Source organism: Lagenorhynchus albirostris, chromosome 6, assembly GCF_949774975.1.
Source record: "Lagenorhynchus albirostris chromosome 6, mLagAlb1.1, whole genome shotgun sequence".
Classification (NCBI taxonomy): domain Eukaryota; kingdom Metazoa; phylum Chordata; class Mammalia; order Artiodactyla; family Delphinidae; genus Lagenorhynchus; species Lagenorhynchus albirostris.
Window position 1 is genome coordinate 39005638 of NC_083100.1, and position 13538 is coordinate 39019175.

Below are 13538 nucleotides of genomic sequence, written 5' to 3' on the forward strand. Positions count from 1 at the left end.
GCCTATATCAAATTACTATTATGATGATATTTTGAATAGACTGCAAAAATAATAGTGGGAATGTATTTTGGTTATTTTTTGGAGTTTTGTCCTCTCCTTTGATCTCAAAGCTTATTACCAACTCTAATATCTGATTCTATAGTTCCCTAATTTTGGATATTGTAAGCAATGATAGACTCATTTACTTGTTTTAAACAACCTTGTTATTTTTCAACAGTTTTAGATTTACAGAATCATTGCAATGGTAATCCATAGAGTACCCCACAACCAGTTTCCCCTATTAGTGTCTTACACTAGTAGGGTACATTTGTCATAAATAGTGATTTATATTAATTCATTATTGTTAACTAAAGTTCATAATTTATTCAGATTTCCTTAGCTTTTGTTTAATGTCATTTTTGTGTTCCAGGATCCCATCTAGGACACCACATTATGATTAGTCATCATGCCACCGTATGCTCCACTTGGTTGTGACGGTTTCTCAGACTTCCCTCGTTTTTGACGACCTTGACAGTTTTGAGAAGTACAGGTCAGGTATTTTGTAGGATGTCTCTCAACTGGGATTTGTCTGATGTTTTTGTCATGGTTGAAATGGGGTTATGGGATTTGGGGGAGGAAGACCACAGAGGCCAAGTGTCATTCTTTTTTTTTTTTTTTTTGCGGTACGCGGGCCTCTCACTGTTGTGGCCTCTCCCGTTGCAGAGCGCAGGCTCCGGACGCGCAGGCTCAGCGGCCATGGCTCACGGGCCCAGCCGCTCCGCGGCATGTGGGATCTTCCCAGACCGGGGCACGAACCCGTGTCCCCTGCATCGGCAGGCGGACTCTCAACCACTGCGCCACCAGGGAAGCCCTGTCTTGGTTTTTAATATCTTCCTCCAATAAAAGGAAACAAAGCTCCTTGGAGAAATTGATGCTTCTAGGACTGGGGCAGGAAACAGACAGATGAGCCTGGAACATTGTGTAGTATCAGAAAGAAGGAAGTGCAAACAAACAAACAAAATGGCCACGATGATGGGGGTATGTCAAAGGGACTCAGGAGCCAACTGAACCAGACCCCAATGGCCAAAGCTGGGACAATTTGAGCTACACAATAAATAAAGTACTATTGGCTTATATCCCAAAGTATAAAATAAATATCCATGAGTACGTACAGATAAATGTAAATGATTGAATAAATAAATGGGAAAGAATAGACAATTCTCCCATGCAGAAGAATAATATGAATAATTTATGTAGCCACTCCACCCTCAAGTTGGTGGAGCCTAACTCCCCACTTCCTAAGTGCGGGCTGTGCATAGTGACTTTCCTCCAGAGAGCACAATATGGAAATGGAGGAAAAAAAGAGTAACTTTACAGTGAAGACCCTGACATATAGTACGTCAATCAGGTGATCAAAGTTAACATTAGTCATAAGTCATTTTGATAATAGGTACCCATAATATGATGTAATGAGAATGACACTTGTAATAAGAATGACACTTGGGGGCTTCCCTGGTGGCACGGTGGTTGAGAGTCTGCCTGCCGATGCAGGGGACACGGGTTCGTGCCCCGGTCCGGGAAGATCCCACATGCCGCGGAGCGGCTGGGCCCGTGAGCCATGGCCGCTGAGCCTGCGCGTCCGGAGCCCGCGCTCCGCAACGGGAGAGGCCACAACAGTGAGAGGCCCGCGTACCGCAAAAAAAAAACAAAAAAACAAGACCTGAGTGATAGATGTGCTTATTGGGGTGTCATTGCTATTCCGTGCTCTCAGCTGACAGAGCAAGGAGATGTGTATGTATATTAACCCATGCACGCACAGATGTCTATAAAGAAATCTATATGTAAACATCTGCATTTATTAAACTAAACATTAGTTCATACCAACGTCTCTAACTCTAATCCATTGCCACATGGATCATTCTACCCCCCAACTTCCTCTTGCATTTGTTATCTATTTGTAAAGTTATTTTAACAGTGGAGAAATTTTGTAATGGTAGGTATGAGAGAAACAAAAGGATGAAAAGAGCAGGAACTCCAGCGACTAAGAAGAATGAAACATCCAAGAGCCTGTTCTCTATTGTTCATAGCTACAGTTTTTAAATATCCATAGTAAAAAGCCTTATAGAGAGTAAGCTTAACTCTTGTTAGTACTCTACTAGTAACTCAGGTTCCAGTGGGAAAGTATATAACTTCCCTGTCTCTTCATTTTCTTATCTTCAAAGCGGGCACTTTACTCACAGGAGTGTGAGGATTAAATGTTAACACAACAAGCAAATTTAGAACAGGGCCAGGATCAGTATTTATGACCTATTGTTACTATGTACCCTAAGGGGTAAGTATATTATTATTTATATTTTACAGATGAAAAAACAGAGGCATAGAGATATTATAACCTACTCAAAGTCTCACAGCTAGTAAATTACAGGCCCACCATCTCATAAACTATGCCCTTTAAAGAGTTTCTGAACAGCTCTATACTTATATCTCTTTCTTCTTTAAATGAAGTTATAACGTGCTACTCTATAAATCTAAAGGGAAGGATAACTACTGAAAAGACGCAAGGATGCTTTAAATATTCTTGATGTCTCTAACTCAAATCTATTCCACATGGATCATTCTAGCCCCTTCCTCCTGCATTTGTTATATACTTGTTGTATACGCAGTGATCATCATTATCATTTCCTACATTACCACCACTTTCATGCCATGAAAGGACTCAGCTAGTGGAGTAGATTGGCCTTCTCAATACTCATGCTGTCAACCTAAGCCACTTGAGGCAAAGGTCACCCAAGAAGGGAGTTAAAAGTTAGCTCTGCCTTATCTATCCTGTGACTGCTTGTTGTAAGAAGACTCACTTAGTGAAGGTTTCCTGGAAGCTTTATTACTTCTTACCTGCCATGTGCTCTGGGGAATGTGACACCAGGTCATGATTCATGGAATTTGCAGTTGGTAAAGGAAGTGTCTTAGAGGTGAAAAGGGAGGAGATTTGATGGGGAGAACTAGTAGACATTTATCTACTCAAATCAAATACATGACAATTTTACACCTTTATTTATTTATTTGCTCCACTCCATATCTACTCCCCTTTAAACACTATGACTCTAATTCTTTTATCATACATAGCCCTGGACATCACTATTTGTTGACCTTACAGTTTCATTATGAGCCTGGGTGCCACCGCCAGGTAGATTCTGAAGGGGGAAGCAGCCACCTCCCTCTCCCCTTTCCTTACCACCATTTCCCCCCCAATTATGTCTCTTAGCATCCATTATAAGATTTGAGGGAAATCATAAGCATATTATAAATTCATTTGACAAATATTCATTTAGGACCTACTATGTCTCAGGGATTTTGCTAGTCACGAGGTGTGGTATTGAGCCCGAGAGCTACACATAGTCCTCCTCAGGGAGCCCGCAGACCACTGGAAAATAACATCAGCTTGTATGAACGGAGGACTTACTCTTGTCAGGCACTGGGCTCCGTATGCACTATCACACTGAAATCTCACAGAGGAAGCTATTACTATTATCCTCATTCTACAAAGGAGGAAACTGAGGATTGCCCAAAGTCACACAACTAGGAATGGGTGGAACTGGGACTGGAGTGCAGGTCTGTCTGATGTCACACACTTAACCACACATCCATCCTCTCTCTCTCTCTCTCTCTCTCTCTCTCTCTCTCTCTCTCACACACACACACACACACACACACACACACACACACACAAACACCTCTCAGGAAGCAGGACCTCAGAGCTTGGTGTGTATGTGGCTGGAGAATAGTAGCTCTTTTCCAACTTTGCTGAAGTTTCTACTGAATACTTTGATTTGCAAATATAAAGAATTCTCTGAAGCACAACCTTAAACAAATTGTGGTAGACAGCTGGGAGAGGACAGCTGCAGACAGAAAAATGTGGCCGGATGCTCTGTGGGCGGGGGAGGGGGGGATAGATGTTCAGTGAGGCAGCTCCAAGGAGAGGAAGCAGTGACGGGTGGAGGAGGTAAGAGGGACTGACAGATGAGACTACCTGGACCGCAGACCACAGTGGAAGGAGGCTTAAATATTCTAGAATGCACTGTCTTTATCAGGTTATGCAAATACAACTAGGATATAAGTATGTTTTTCTTTGCCTGTATCATTCAAGTGACTATTCAAATAAATTTAAAAATCTTTTTTTTTTTCCTGAAGTATGTCTGATGTAATGAGGTGGAAAGACCTCAGGATTAAAAAGCAGGAGACCTAAATTCTTGTCCAGATATGCACCAGTAGTTCAGTTGTGTGATCTTCTGCAAGTCCCTTAACTTCGCCCATTGTAGGTTTTCCTCCTAATATAAGAGAATTAATCTACTGAACCTTAAGGATTTTTGAAGTTCCAAACTCTTCTGATGCCATGATTTACCGAGAACCTACACTGTGTCTAGTACTGCATTAAACAATTCGAGGTTTAGAGGCAATTAGAAGGCATATTTCTAGCCCTCTGGACCTGTGCTGTCCAATACAGTAGCCACCAGCCACGTGTGGCTGTGGAGCACTTGAAATGTCGTGTGACTGAACTATAATTTTATGTCATTTAAATTAAACTTGAATTCAGAAACTAATACTGTATTCAGTTATTGAAACCTTTATGTTTGAAACAATGTAGGGATATGAATCTTTTCTCAACAAATTTTGTACAGTCTAAATACAGATTAAGTGTTTCTGATGAAAATTTAGCATCTGAATTGGGATGTGTTGTACATGTAAAATACACCAGATTTAAGACAATATTAAAAAAGGATGTAAAATATCTCATGAATAATTTCTTATTGATTGCATGTTGAAATGACAATATTTTGGACATATGGGGTTAAGTAAAATATATTATTAAAATTAATTTAATCTGTTTTTACTTTTTTAAATGTGATTATGAGGACATATAAAATTATATACATGGTAGACTTCCCTGGCGGTCCAGTGGTTGACTCCGCGCTTCCACTGCAGGGGGCGAGGGTTAGATCCCTGGTCGGGGACCTAAGATCCTGCATGCTGCGCGGCATGGCCAATATGAAAAAGTAAAATGACATATGTGGCTTGCATGATATTTCTTTTCTTTTTTTCTGGCATCGCTGCATGCTTTGGTGCTTTGGAGAAAGTAACAGTGTCACCTTTTGAGGAAGACATTTGTACCAGTCTGAGTCATTATTCTTGTCGGGAAAGACTTGCCCTAATTACCTTTGCTAATAGGGCGTGTTTGAAGAGAGCCAGGGGATGCGAGGTCTCTGTGGTCCCCAATGCTTCCAAACTTGGGCTGCTGTAGGCACCATGGATAAATGTACCATGACTTACCCATCTGAGTACACTCGGCACTCCTACCTCCAGAGAGGGGATCTTTTTGGACTAGCCTGTCTCCATTCAGCATGAGTACCCCTGCTGGGTGGAGGTTTGAGTCAAGTGCCTTCAGAGGCTGTTCCTGCCGCCACTATAGCCCACACCCCGGCCAACCCGAGTCTGGCTGCCGTTAGTCTGGCCACAAATTTCTGGTTTATTCAATTGGAGATAGTGCTACCTGGAGATAGTAGTACTTGTTTTGCTCTTTCCACATGGATTGAATTGTAGGATCTTGACACAAAAATAACAGGTAAGGCTTTCTTCAGAAGGAGCATGTGTCAAGGGCAGGAGTTTTGAATTTGGGGTCTTTTCCTCTGTTTAAAATTCTGCCCCCCTCTCTGCATCTGTAGGGAGTAAATGTATGATCAAGGAGGACCAACTTCTCTGGTCAGTGTGTGGTCAGCATGTGGTGGCTGACCTGGTGCGATTGGGAATGGTCGTTTTCCCTGGAGAGAATGTGGTGAGTATGGTGGCATGATCAGAAAGGACCAGCATCCCTGGTCACTGATGGGGATTCACTTGGATTGACTGAGGAGCACCACTGTATTAGTTTGCTAGGGCTGCCATAACAAATACCATAGACTGGGTGGCTTAGACAATAGACATTTATTTTCTCACAGTTCTGGAGGTCAGAATTCCAAGATCAAGGTGTCGGCAGTTTTAGTTTCTCCTGAGGCCTCTCCTCTTGTCTTCCAGATGACCACTTTCTCACTGTGTCCTCACATGGTCATCCTTTAGTCTGTGTTGTCTGTGTCATAATCCCTTTTTTTAAAATTATTTTCTAAATTGAGGTATAATTGACATATAACATTAGTTTCAGGTGTACAACATAAGATTTGATATTTGTATATATTGCAAAATGATCACCACAGTAAGTGTAGTTAACATCTGCCACCTTACATAGTTACAAAAAAATATTTTTTTCTAGTGATGGGAACTTTTAAGACCTACTCTCTTAGCAACTTTCAAATATGCAATACAGTGTTGTTAACTATAGTCACCGTGCTGTACATTACATGCCCATTACTTATTTATTTTGTAACTAGAAGTTTATACCTTTTGACCCCCTTCACCCATTTCTCCCATTCTCCATCCCCTGCCTCTGGCAACGATCAATCTGTTTTCTGTATCTATAAGCTGGGTGTGTGAGTGTGTGGGTATGTGAGTGTGTGACTGTGTATTGTTTTGTATTTAATTCTATGTATAAGTGAGATGATACAGTATTTTTCTTTGTCTTTCTGACTTATTTCACTTAGCATGATGCCCTCGAGGTCCACCTATATTGGATAAATGGCAAGATTTCATCCTTTTTATGTCTGAATCATATTCCATTGCATATACATACAACATTATCTATTCATCAATCTATGGACATTTAGGTTGTTTCCATATTTTGGCTATTGTAAATAATGCTGCAATGAACATGGAGGCACACATATCTTTTCCAGTTAATGTTTTCATTTTCTTCAGATAAATACCCAGAAGTGGAATTTCTGGATCATAAGGCAGTTCTATCTTTAATTTTGGGGGGAAACTCCATATTGTTTTCCATAGTGGCTTCACCAATTTACATTCCCACCAACAGTGCAAAAGTGTTCCTTTTTCTCCCCATTCTCGCCAACACTTGTAATTTCTTATCTTTTTGATAATAAGCATTCTGACAAGTGAGAGGTGATATCTCATTATGGTTTTGATTTGCATTTCTCTAATGATTAATGATGTTGAGCATTCTTTCATGTGTTTGTTGGCAATCTGTATATCTTCTTTGGAAAAATGTCTATTCAGATCTTCTGCCCATTTTTTAATCGGATTGGTTTTTTTACTGTTGAGTTGTGTGAGTTCTTTATGTATTTTGGATATTAACCCCTTACCAGATATATGATTTGAAAACATTTTCTCCCATTCAGTAGGCTGCCTTTTCATTTTCCTGATGGTGTAATCTTTTTGTCTCTGATTAGGGCCCAACTATACAATTTTATTTTACTTTAATTCTCTTTAAAGGCCCTGTCCCCAAATACAGTCATTTCCTGAGGTACTGGGTATTAGGACCTCAGTGTATCAGTTTGGTGGAAACATATTCAGCCCGTAACAACCACCATCTCTGGTCAGTATGTGGCATTCAAGGATCAATTTAATGAACTGTGCAGTCAGAGGCAATGACTACAGAATGACCATTAGGTCACATGGGGATTTCCCACTCAAGGGAAGGAGAGCAAGAACATGCACCTTTGACACGGCTATGAATGACTTTAGGTAAATGAGGTCGGATGAAGGGATGTGCTGACTCCTGAATGTTACTGCAAGGTCACAGATGGTACAGTCTCCTCCTCGGCACCAGGAGTTCCTCGTTACTTGAACCACAGTGCCTGAGACCAAGTAAGTAGCTGAGCTAAATCCTAGCTGGCAAATCTGACATCAGGCACAAGGGTTAACAATCTATTTAGGGGCATAAGAGAAACACAGGGAACAAGTATAAGCCCTGCACCTAGGGACAGAGGGAAAAGAGGTGATCGGGCTGGGAGTGGAAAGTAGAAATCAGCAAAGATTTGTGATTTCTGGAGGGGGTAACTTCTTCAAGTTGGAAATTGATGAACAGGTGCTGATGAAGAGGATGGTGAAAAGTTGGAGCCTAGGCAGAGGCAGGAGAAAACAAGACATGAAAAGGCCTATCAGCCCAGCAGGATGATTGGTTAGAGCAGAGGACCTGTGACCACACGGAGGGTTGGTTTAAGGCAGTGATGGGAGAGAGAAAGGTCTGCATCTAGGTGTGAAGTGATGTGGTTACATGGGATTAGAGACAGAAAGGAAGATAGACTGAGTGTGAGGAGATTGCTAAGAGCTGGCTATTGATCAAGTGTTGATACTCAGGAGGTCCAGAGTTAAACACACACGCGCGCGTGCACGGGCAAAACAGAAATCACCGTGCCATGCTGCGGTTGTGAGATTTCCGGAGGTTACTGGTTCCAGTGCTGGTGCTGAGACTTCTAGGAACCACCCTTGTGTTCATAAAAGAAAAGATGGGGACAGTCTCACTGTTTGTGGATTCTTAGATAATAATAGCTGAAAAGTCCATTTCAGCATGCAGGGTTTTTTTCCCCTCCATCTTAACTTGTCAGTCCAATTGTTAGCAACAAGAAATGAGATGGATGGAAGCAATACTCTGCAAGTGACAAGGTTTAGGGACTAGACACATTAAACCGGGATGAGTTAGTTAAGTAACAGCAAGGAGACGAGTAGATGACTGTGAGGCATTTTAAGCACTTATCTTGGGAAGCATACAGTACGGAAGAGCAAATGGACGGCTTGATGACAATTTGCTCAGCTTACTGGGATAGAACAAGAAAATCTCCTCTTTAAATGCTGACTGAGTGTTGAAGTCTTTTCAAGGAGAACGATTCCCCTCCCAACATATTTTCTCAATAGTCTTCTACAATTACTGTAAATATACTTTGCAACCAACCCTAGATTATATAAAACAAACAAAAATCCCGCAGTTGTGTCTTGCACAGGACTTTCAGATTTTTCATTCTCTCGAAGAGAGAACAGATCCTGAGTAGCTTGCTGAGGAGCTTTCATCTTTTCCCTTAGTACCCTATATGCAAAAACAGCAATTCATCTTATTTGGACTCTCTTTTCACTGCCTTCAACCATGCCTCAGAAGAACTCAGTTGGCTGGAGCGGACTTTAGCGGTGGGGCCCAAGTTCCATAAATCCCCCAGCGATGCTGATGCTTGCCAAGTTCGAGCAAACTGGACTCTCCACTGGCCGAGTGTGTTCAGGTGATAAGGAAGACGACCGGGAAGAGTCAGAAAACAGGCACAGAAGTTTGGGAATGAGTCAGAAGCAGCGACTAACTTTCCTTCTTCCCTCTCCCCAGTCTGAGATATTCACGCCGCGTGGACTGCCACTCTGAAGGCCGGGATGCACTGGGTCGGAGTTACAGCCCCGTGCGCGGTCAGGTTGGCGCCCTACTCACTCCTTTCTCGCAGCAATTACGAGAGCGCGCCCCACCTGCTCTGCAGCTCCGCCCAGCTTCCGACCGCCGGGCGGCGGCCGCACCCCCTCACCACTGAGCCCCGCCTCGCAGCACGCGCCGCTGGCTGGCGCCCCGCCCTCTCCTCACGTGACAGCCCAGCCCTCCATGCGCGCTCGGATTGGCTCTCGCGACTGAGGGGGTGGGTTCTAGCCTACAGCTCTGCCCCGCAACGCGGCTGCAGTTTTCAAACCTCAACTGTAACCTTCCGTCACCGTCTTCGCCGCCGTAGCCGGGAGCCACCTCACGGGGAGGTCAGGTCACAACTGTTGGCCGTTGTCCAGAAGAGTAAAAGTGGGTCCTGCCACGCTTGGAGCTACCCGGCACCTCACGGAGCTAGAGCTGGAGAACGCGTCTTGTCGTGCCCACCTGCGTGGGGCGGGACTGGAGCCCCCTTGGAGGGGGCAGCATCGGGAGAACCTGCTGCTGCCTGAGCGGTCAGTGTCTTCCGCCTCGCGCGTCCGCGGTCCTGCCGGGTGGACTGGGGGTTGCGACTCCAAACCCCTGAACCAGCCCCCTTTACCCGTGGAACAGAGACCCAGAACGTGGGAGGGGTCCCGAGGAGGGATCCAGGCGGTGTGGGCGGATCCGGGGTCCCCTCTGACCCCTGGCCTGGGGAAGATGGGCTCAGACACCGCCGCCCCTAGGTGGCCCGACTGCTCCGAATCCCTCGCCGCATATCTGCTGGAGTCCTGCTTCCCTGGTTCCCTCGGGTTCGGCGCTGGGAGCGGCGGCTGGTCCTCCCAGTACCCTTCTCAGCGCGGGGAGCGCGCGCGCGCGCTCGTGTGTGTGTGTGTCTGTCTGTCTGACTGTGTGCGCGCCGTCGCCTGGCTGGCACGGACTCTCCCTGGGTCGCGTCCCGTGGGGGCCCCCTTCGCGACCGGCTCGATCGCGTCCCTTCCACGTCGCGTCAACGTGGTCCCTTCAGGTCCCTGCCGAGTTTACAGCTGTGGTGTAGGCACAGGACGTGTTCACATCTGGACTCATGGACACGTCCTGCTCACAGCTGTCTTTCGTCTGGAGAGAAGTTTGTGCTCATCTTGTGGGGGATTTTCAGTTACTATTGTGAACAGTTTTTTAAAGTCAGTGAATAGAGAAGTCGAGTTGTAGGTTTCTGTGATTTCTAGCGATCTGGTTTTATTTTGACGCCATGTAAACCGCAAAGGGTACACGACCCATCCTCAAACTATACAACTACGTGACGGCTACGATTTTGACATTTACCCAGCTCTTTGTTTTGGTGTAGGGAAAAGCTCTTCATTTGAATTCCCTTAGGGGGGCAAGTAGAGACGCAGTTGAAAGAGACTTTATGGGCAGCTGGTAGCTGATGTTCGTTCTTCCGCTGCCTGTGATGGGACTAGAGGCCCTCCAACATCAATTTGCAAATTGAAATTAAGGAAGAGAAAACATTTTAAAGCCACATGCTGATCAGAATTCAATTATATTAGGTCGGTGTGTCACATTCACTGTTTGTTTTGCCAACGTAATGTTTACATCCCTGGTACTGATGATAAGCAGCGATGTTTGATATGGTGTCACCCCCTTAGGTTCTCAAACCTTTGAGAATGTGCCCTGAGACAGCATGGTCTACTGAGATGATTGGGCAAGTGGCAGCAAATGTAACTTGGCATTTTGAGCCCGGGAGCACAATTTTATTAAAGAAAAAGATGATAAACCTACTTTGTCATTGATTCACCATTTTATAGTTTTATAGTAAACTGTCCAGAAGTAGTTTTCAACAACTTCCAGAATGTTTGTTTTATAAATGTTAAACCACACACCCGTAAAATTGTGTGTTTTTGAAAAAGCTAGTCCATAGAAGCAATGTCCTAGTTTAAGATCTCTCTTCTTCCCCCTTCATCCTCCTCTGAGCAGATGTTCAGTTTTTTAAAGTTTTTCTTATATATAAATAACTGAAGTTGTTAATAGCTGCTTTATTTTTGAGGTACATATCATACATTTTACATCATTTTTCTAAATTATGGATCTGAAATTGAAGTGAAATGTATTTACATGGCAATATATTCAAGTTTTAAAAGTAAAAATTGTGTTATTGAAGGCCTTTCATTTTTGTGTGTGGACAGAATGGTTGTAGTTTCTCTTGGGCTCATTGAATAGTGAATTACAATTTGGTTAAGATAGAATCAGTTTTTAGGAACGTTGGGACTTGACAAATTGATCACTGTGTCAGCGTATTAACAGCAAAGCTGAGGAAGGTACAGGCATTTTATGGCATGTTTACAATTTTATCTTTAGACTTGCACTGACAGTGTTTTACTGGTGTTAAGTAAACAGTTAAATATGTTTTAAAAGCTTTGTTTTTGAAGCTGTTTGATAATTATAAGAGAGAATTTCCTTATCAAAATTTCCCTGTTTTTCTCTTAGAGACCTAATTTAAAACCCAGGAATCAAGGAAATCAATTGCTGACACTTTCACTTAATCCTAAAATTGTCTTACAGTTGCACGTATGTTATATTGCAGTGCATATTTCCTGTAAAAAAATTGGCAGCTACGTAGGACAGTGCTTCTAGAGGTACTGCTTTTAAAGGATTTTGATTAATTTTTTTAAAAAGAATTCTTTGTGTTCTGTGGGTATTGATTGTGTCAAAGACATTAAGTCATTTATGTACTTACTTTCCACTTTTGAAAACTTTATATGTTTTAGTTATTTTAATTTTCCACAATATTGATGACAAAATTCAATGATTTTTCTAAAGATTTTTTTTTTAATGTGGACCATTTTTAAAGTGTTTATTGAATTTGTTACAATATTCCTTCTGTTTTACGTTTTTGGGGTTTTTGTTTTTTGGCCCACGAGGCATGTGGGATCTTAGCTCCCAGACTAGGGATTGAACCCACACCCCCTGCATATTGGAAGGTGACGTCTTAACCACTGGACCGCCAAGGACGTTCCTCAATGGTTTTGTTTTTAAGTATTTTATATTCTATTATAGAGTATTATCAAAGGATATTTCTTTGATAATAGACAAATGTCTATTATCATAATAGACATTAATAGATAATAGACAAATAATTAACAAATGTACTTAGGAATTAAGTCGCATATTTTTATATAAATATGTTGTGACAAATGTAATTTTCAAGACATACTTTGTTCATTTTTTATTTCTTAAATTTATCCTTTTTCCCCCAAATATATTTAACCTTGAACTTCAGTGCCACTTTAAACATCTAAACTAGTCAGTTTCTTTTAATATTTATATGCAATGTGTCGCTGCACCCTGGACCCTTTGCAACTTCTTCAAAAGAGGGAATCGTTATACTTGAAGCATTTAAAAATCTTAATATTAACAGTGAGATGATAGTTTCATCTGTAATCCGAGGATCATATTCCGTTTTGCATTGTAATACTTACTGAATAAACAGTACTTCAGAGATGCTGTAAGTAAACTGCTTTATTTTACAACAGAAACTTAATTTTCCATCTGATGAATGACAAGCACTGTATGTTTGTTGGCCCACTATATTTCTGTTTTCAACATCTTTCCATCCTGGTCCATAATTATAGGGTTTAATTCTTCTTCTGAAGGTAGAAGAGACAGCACCAGGACTTACCTGTCATGGTACAGAATCAGTCCTGGGGTCATTACCTGGGACTTTAGCCCTTGGATAGTATATACTAGATAGACTAGTTAGACTAGAGTCAGTTAGCTGGCTTCCTGTTGTGATTTTCAAAGGATTAAATTCTTGAATTATGCTTTCTATTCAATCTTAATAGAACAAACAAACCTGTTAGTAGAATACATATAAGGAACAGTCTCTTCCTTGAAATTGAAAATCATCATCATCCCTTTCCCTACACAAATAACTTTGCTTCTGATCAATGACTAATTAAAAATGGATCCTTTTACCACACTAGCAGAAAGTTCTTCCTTTATTGTGATGGATTCTAGATAAATAAATCTACAGTTCCTCTGTTTCCTAGGGAAAACTTGGTAGCTATAAATGCTAATGTAGAAAGAAAAAGTTTTTTTCCCCTCTCATCTTGTGCCTTACTTTGCTTTCCATTGCCTTTCAAATTTACTTCATGAAGATCTTGATTTATCAGTCCTTGGCAGGACAAGTGTCTGGATTTCCTGATTGAGGCAGCTCTTAAAATATTGATATTCTTAGCTGAAGTAGGTATAGTATCATGTG

At 42.1% G+C, this 13538-nt stretch overlaps 1 protein-coding gene across 1 annotated transcript in view; it reads left to right on the forward strand.

The window, feature by feature from the left end:
• Positions 1 to 9553: 9553 nt before the first annotated feature.
• STK17B (serine/threonine kinase 17b) overlaps positions 9554 to 13538 on the forward strand; it is a 29117-nt gene continuing 25132 nt past the window's right edge. Inside the window, exon 1 of the mRNA XM_060152406.1 lies at positions 9554 to 9816. The gene's annotated coding sequence lies outside the window, so the exon portion shown is untranslated. The remainder of the gene's footprint in view (positions 9817 to 13538) is intronic.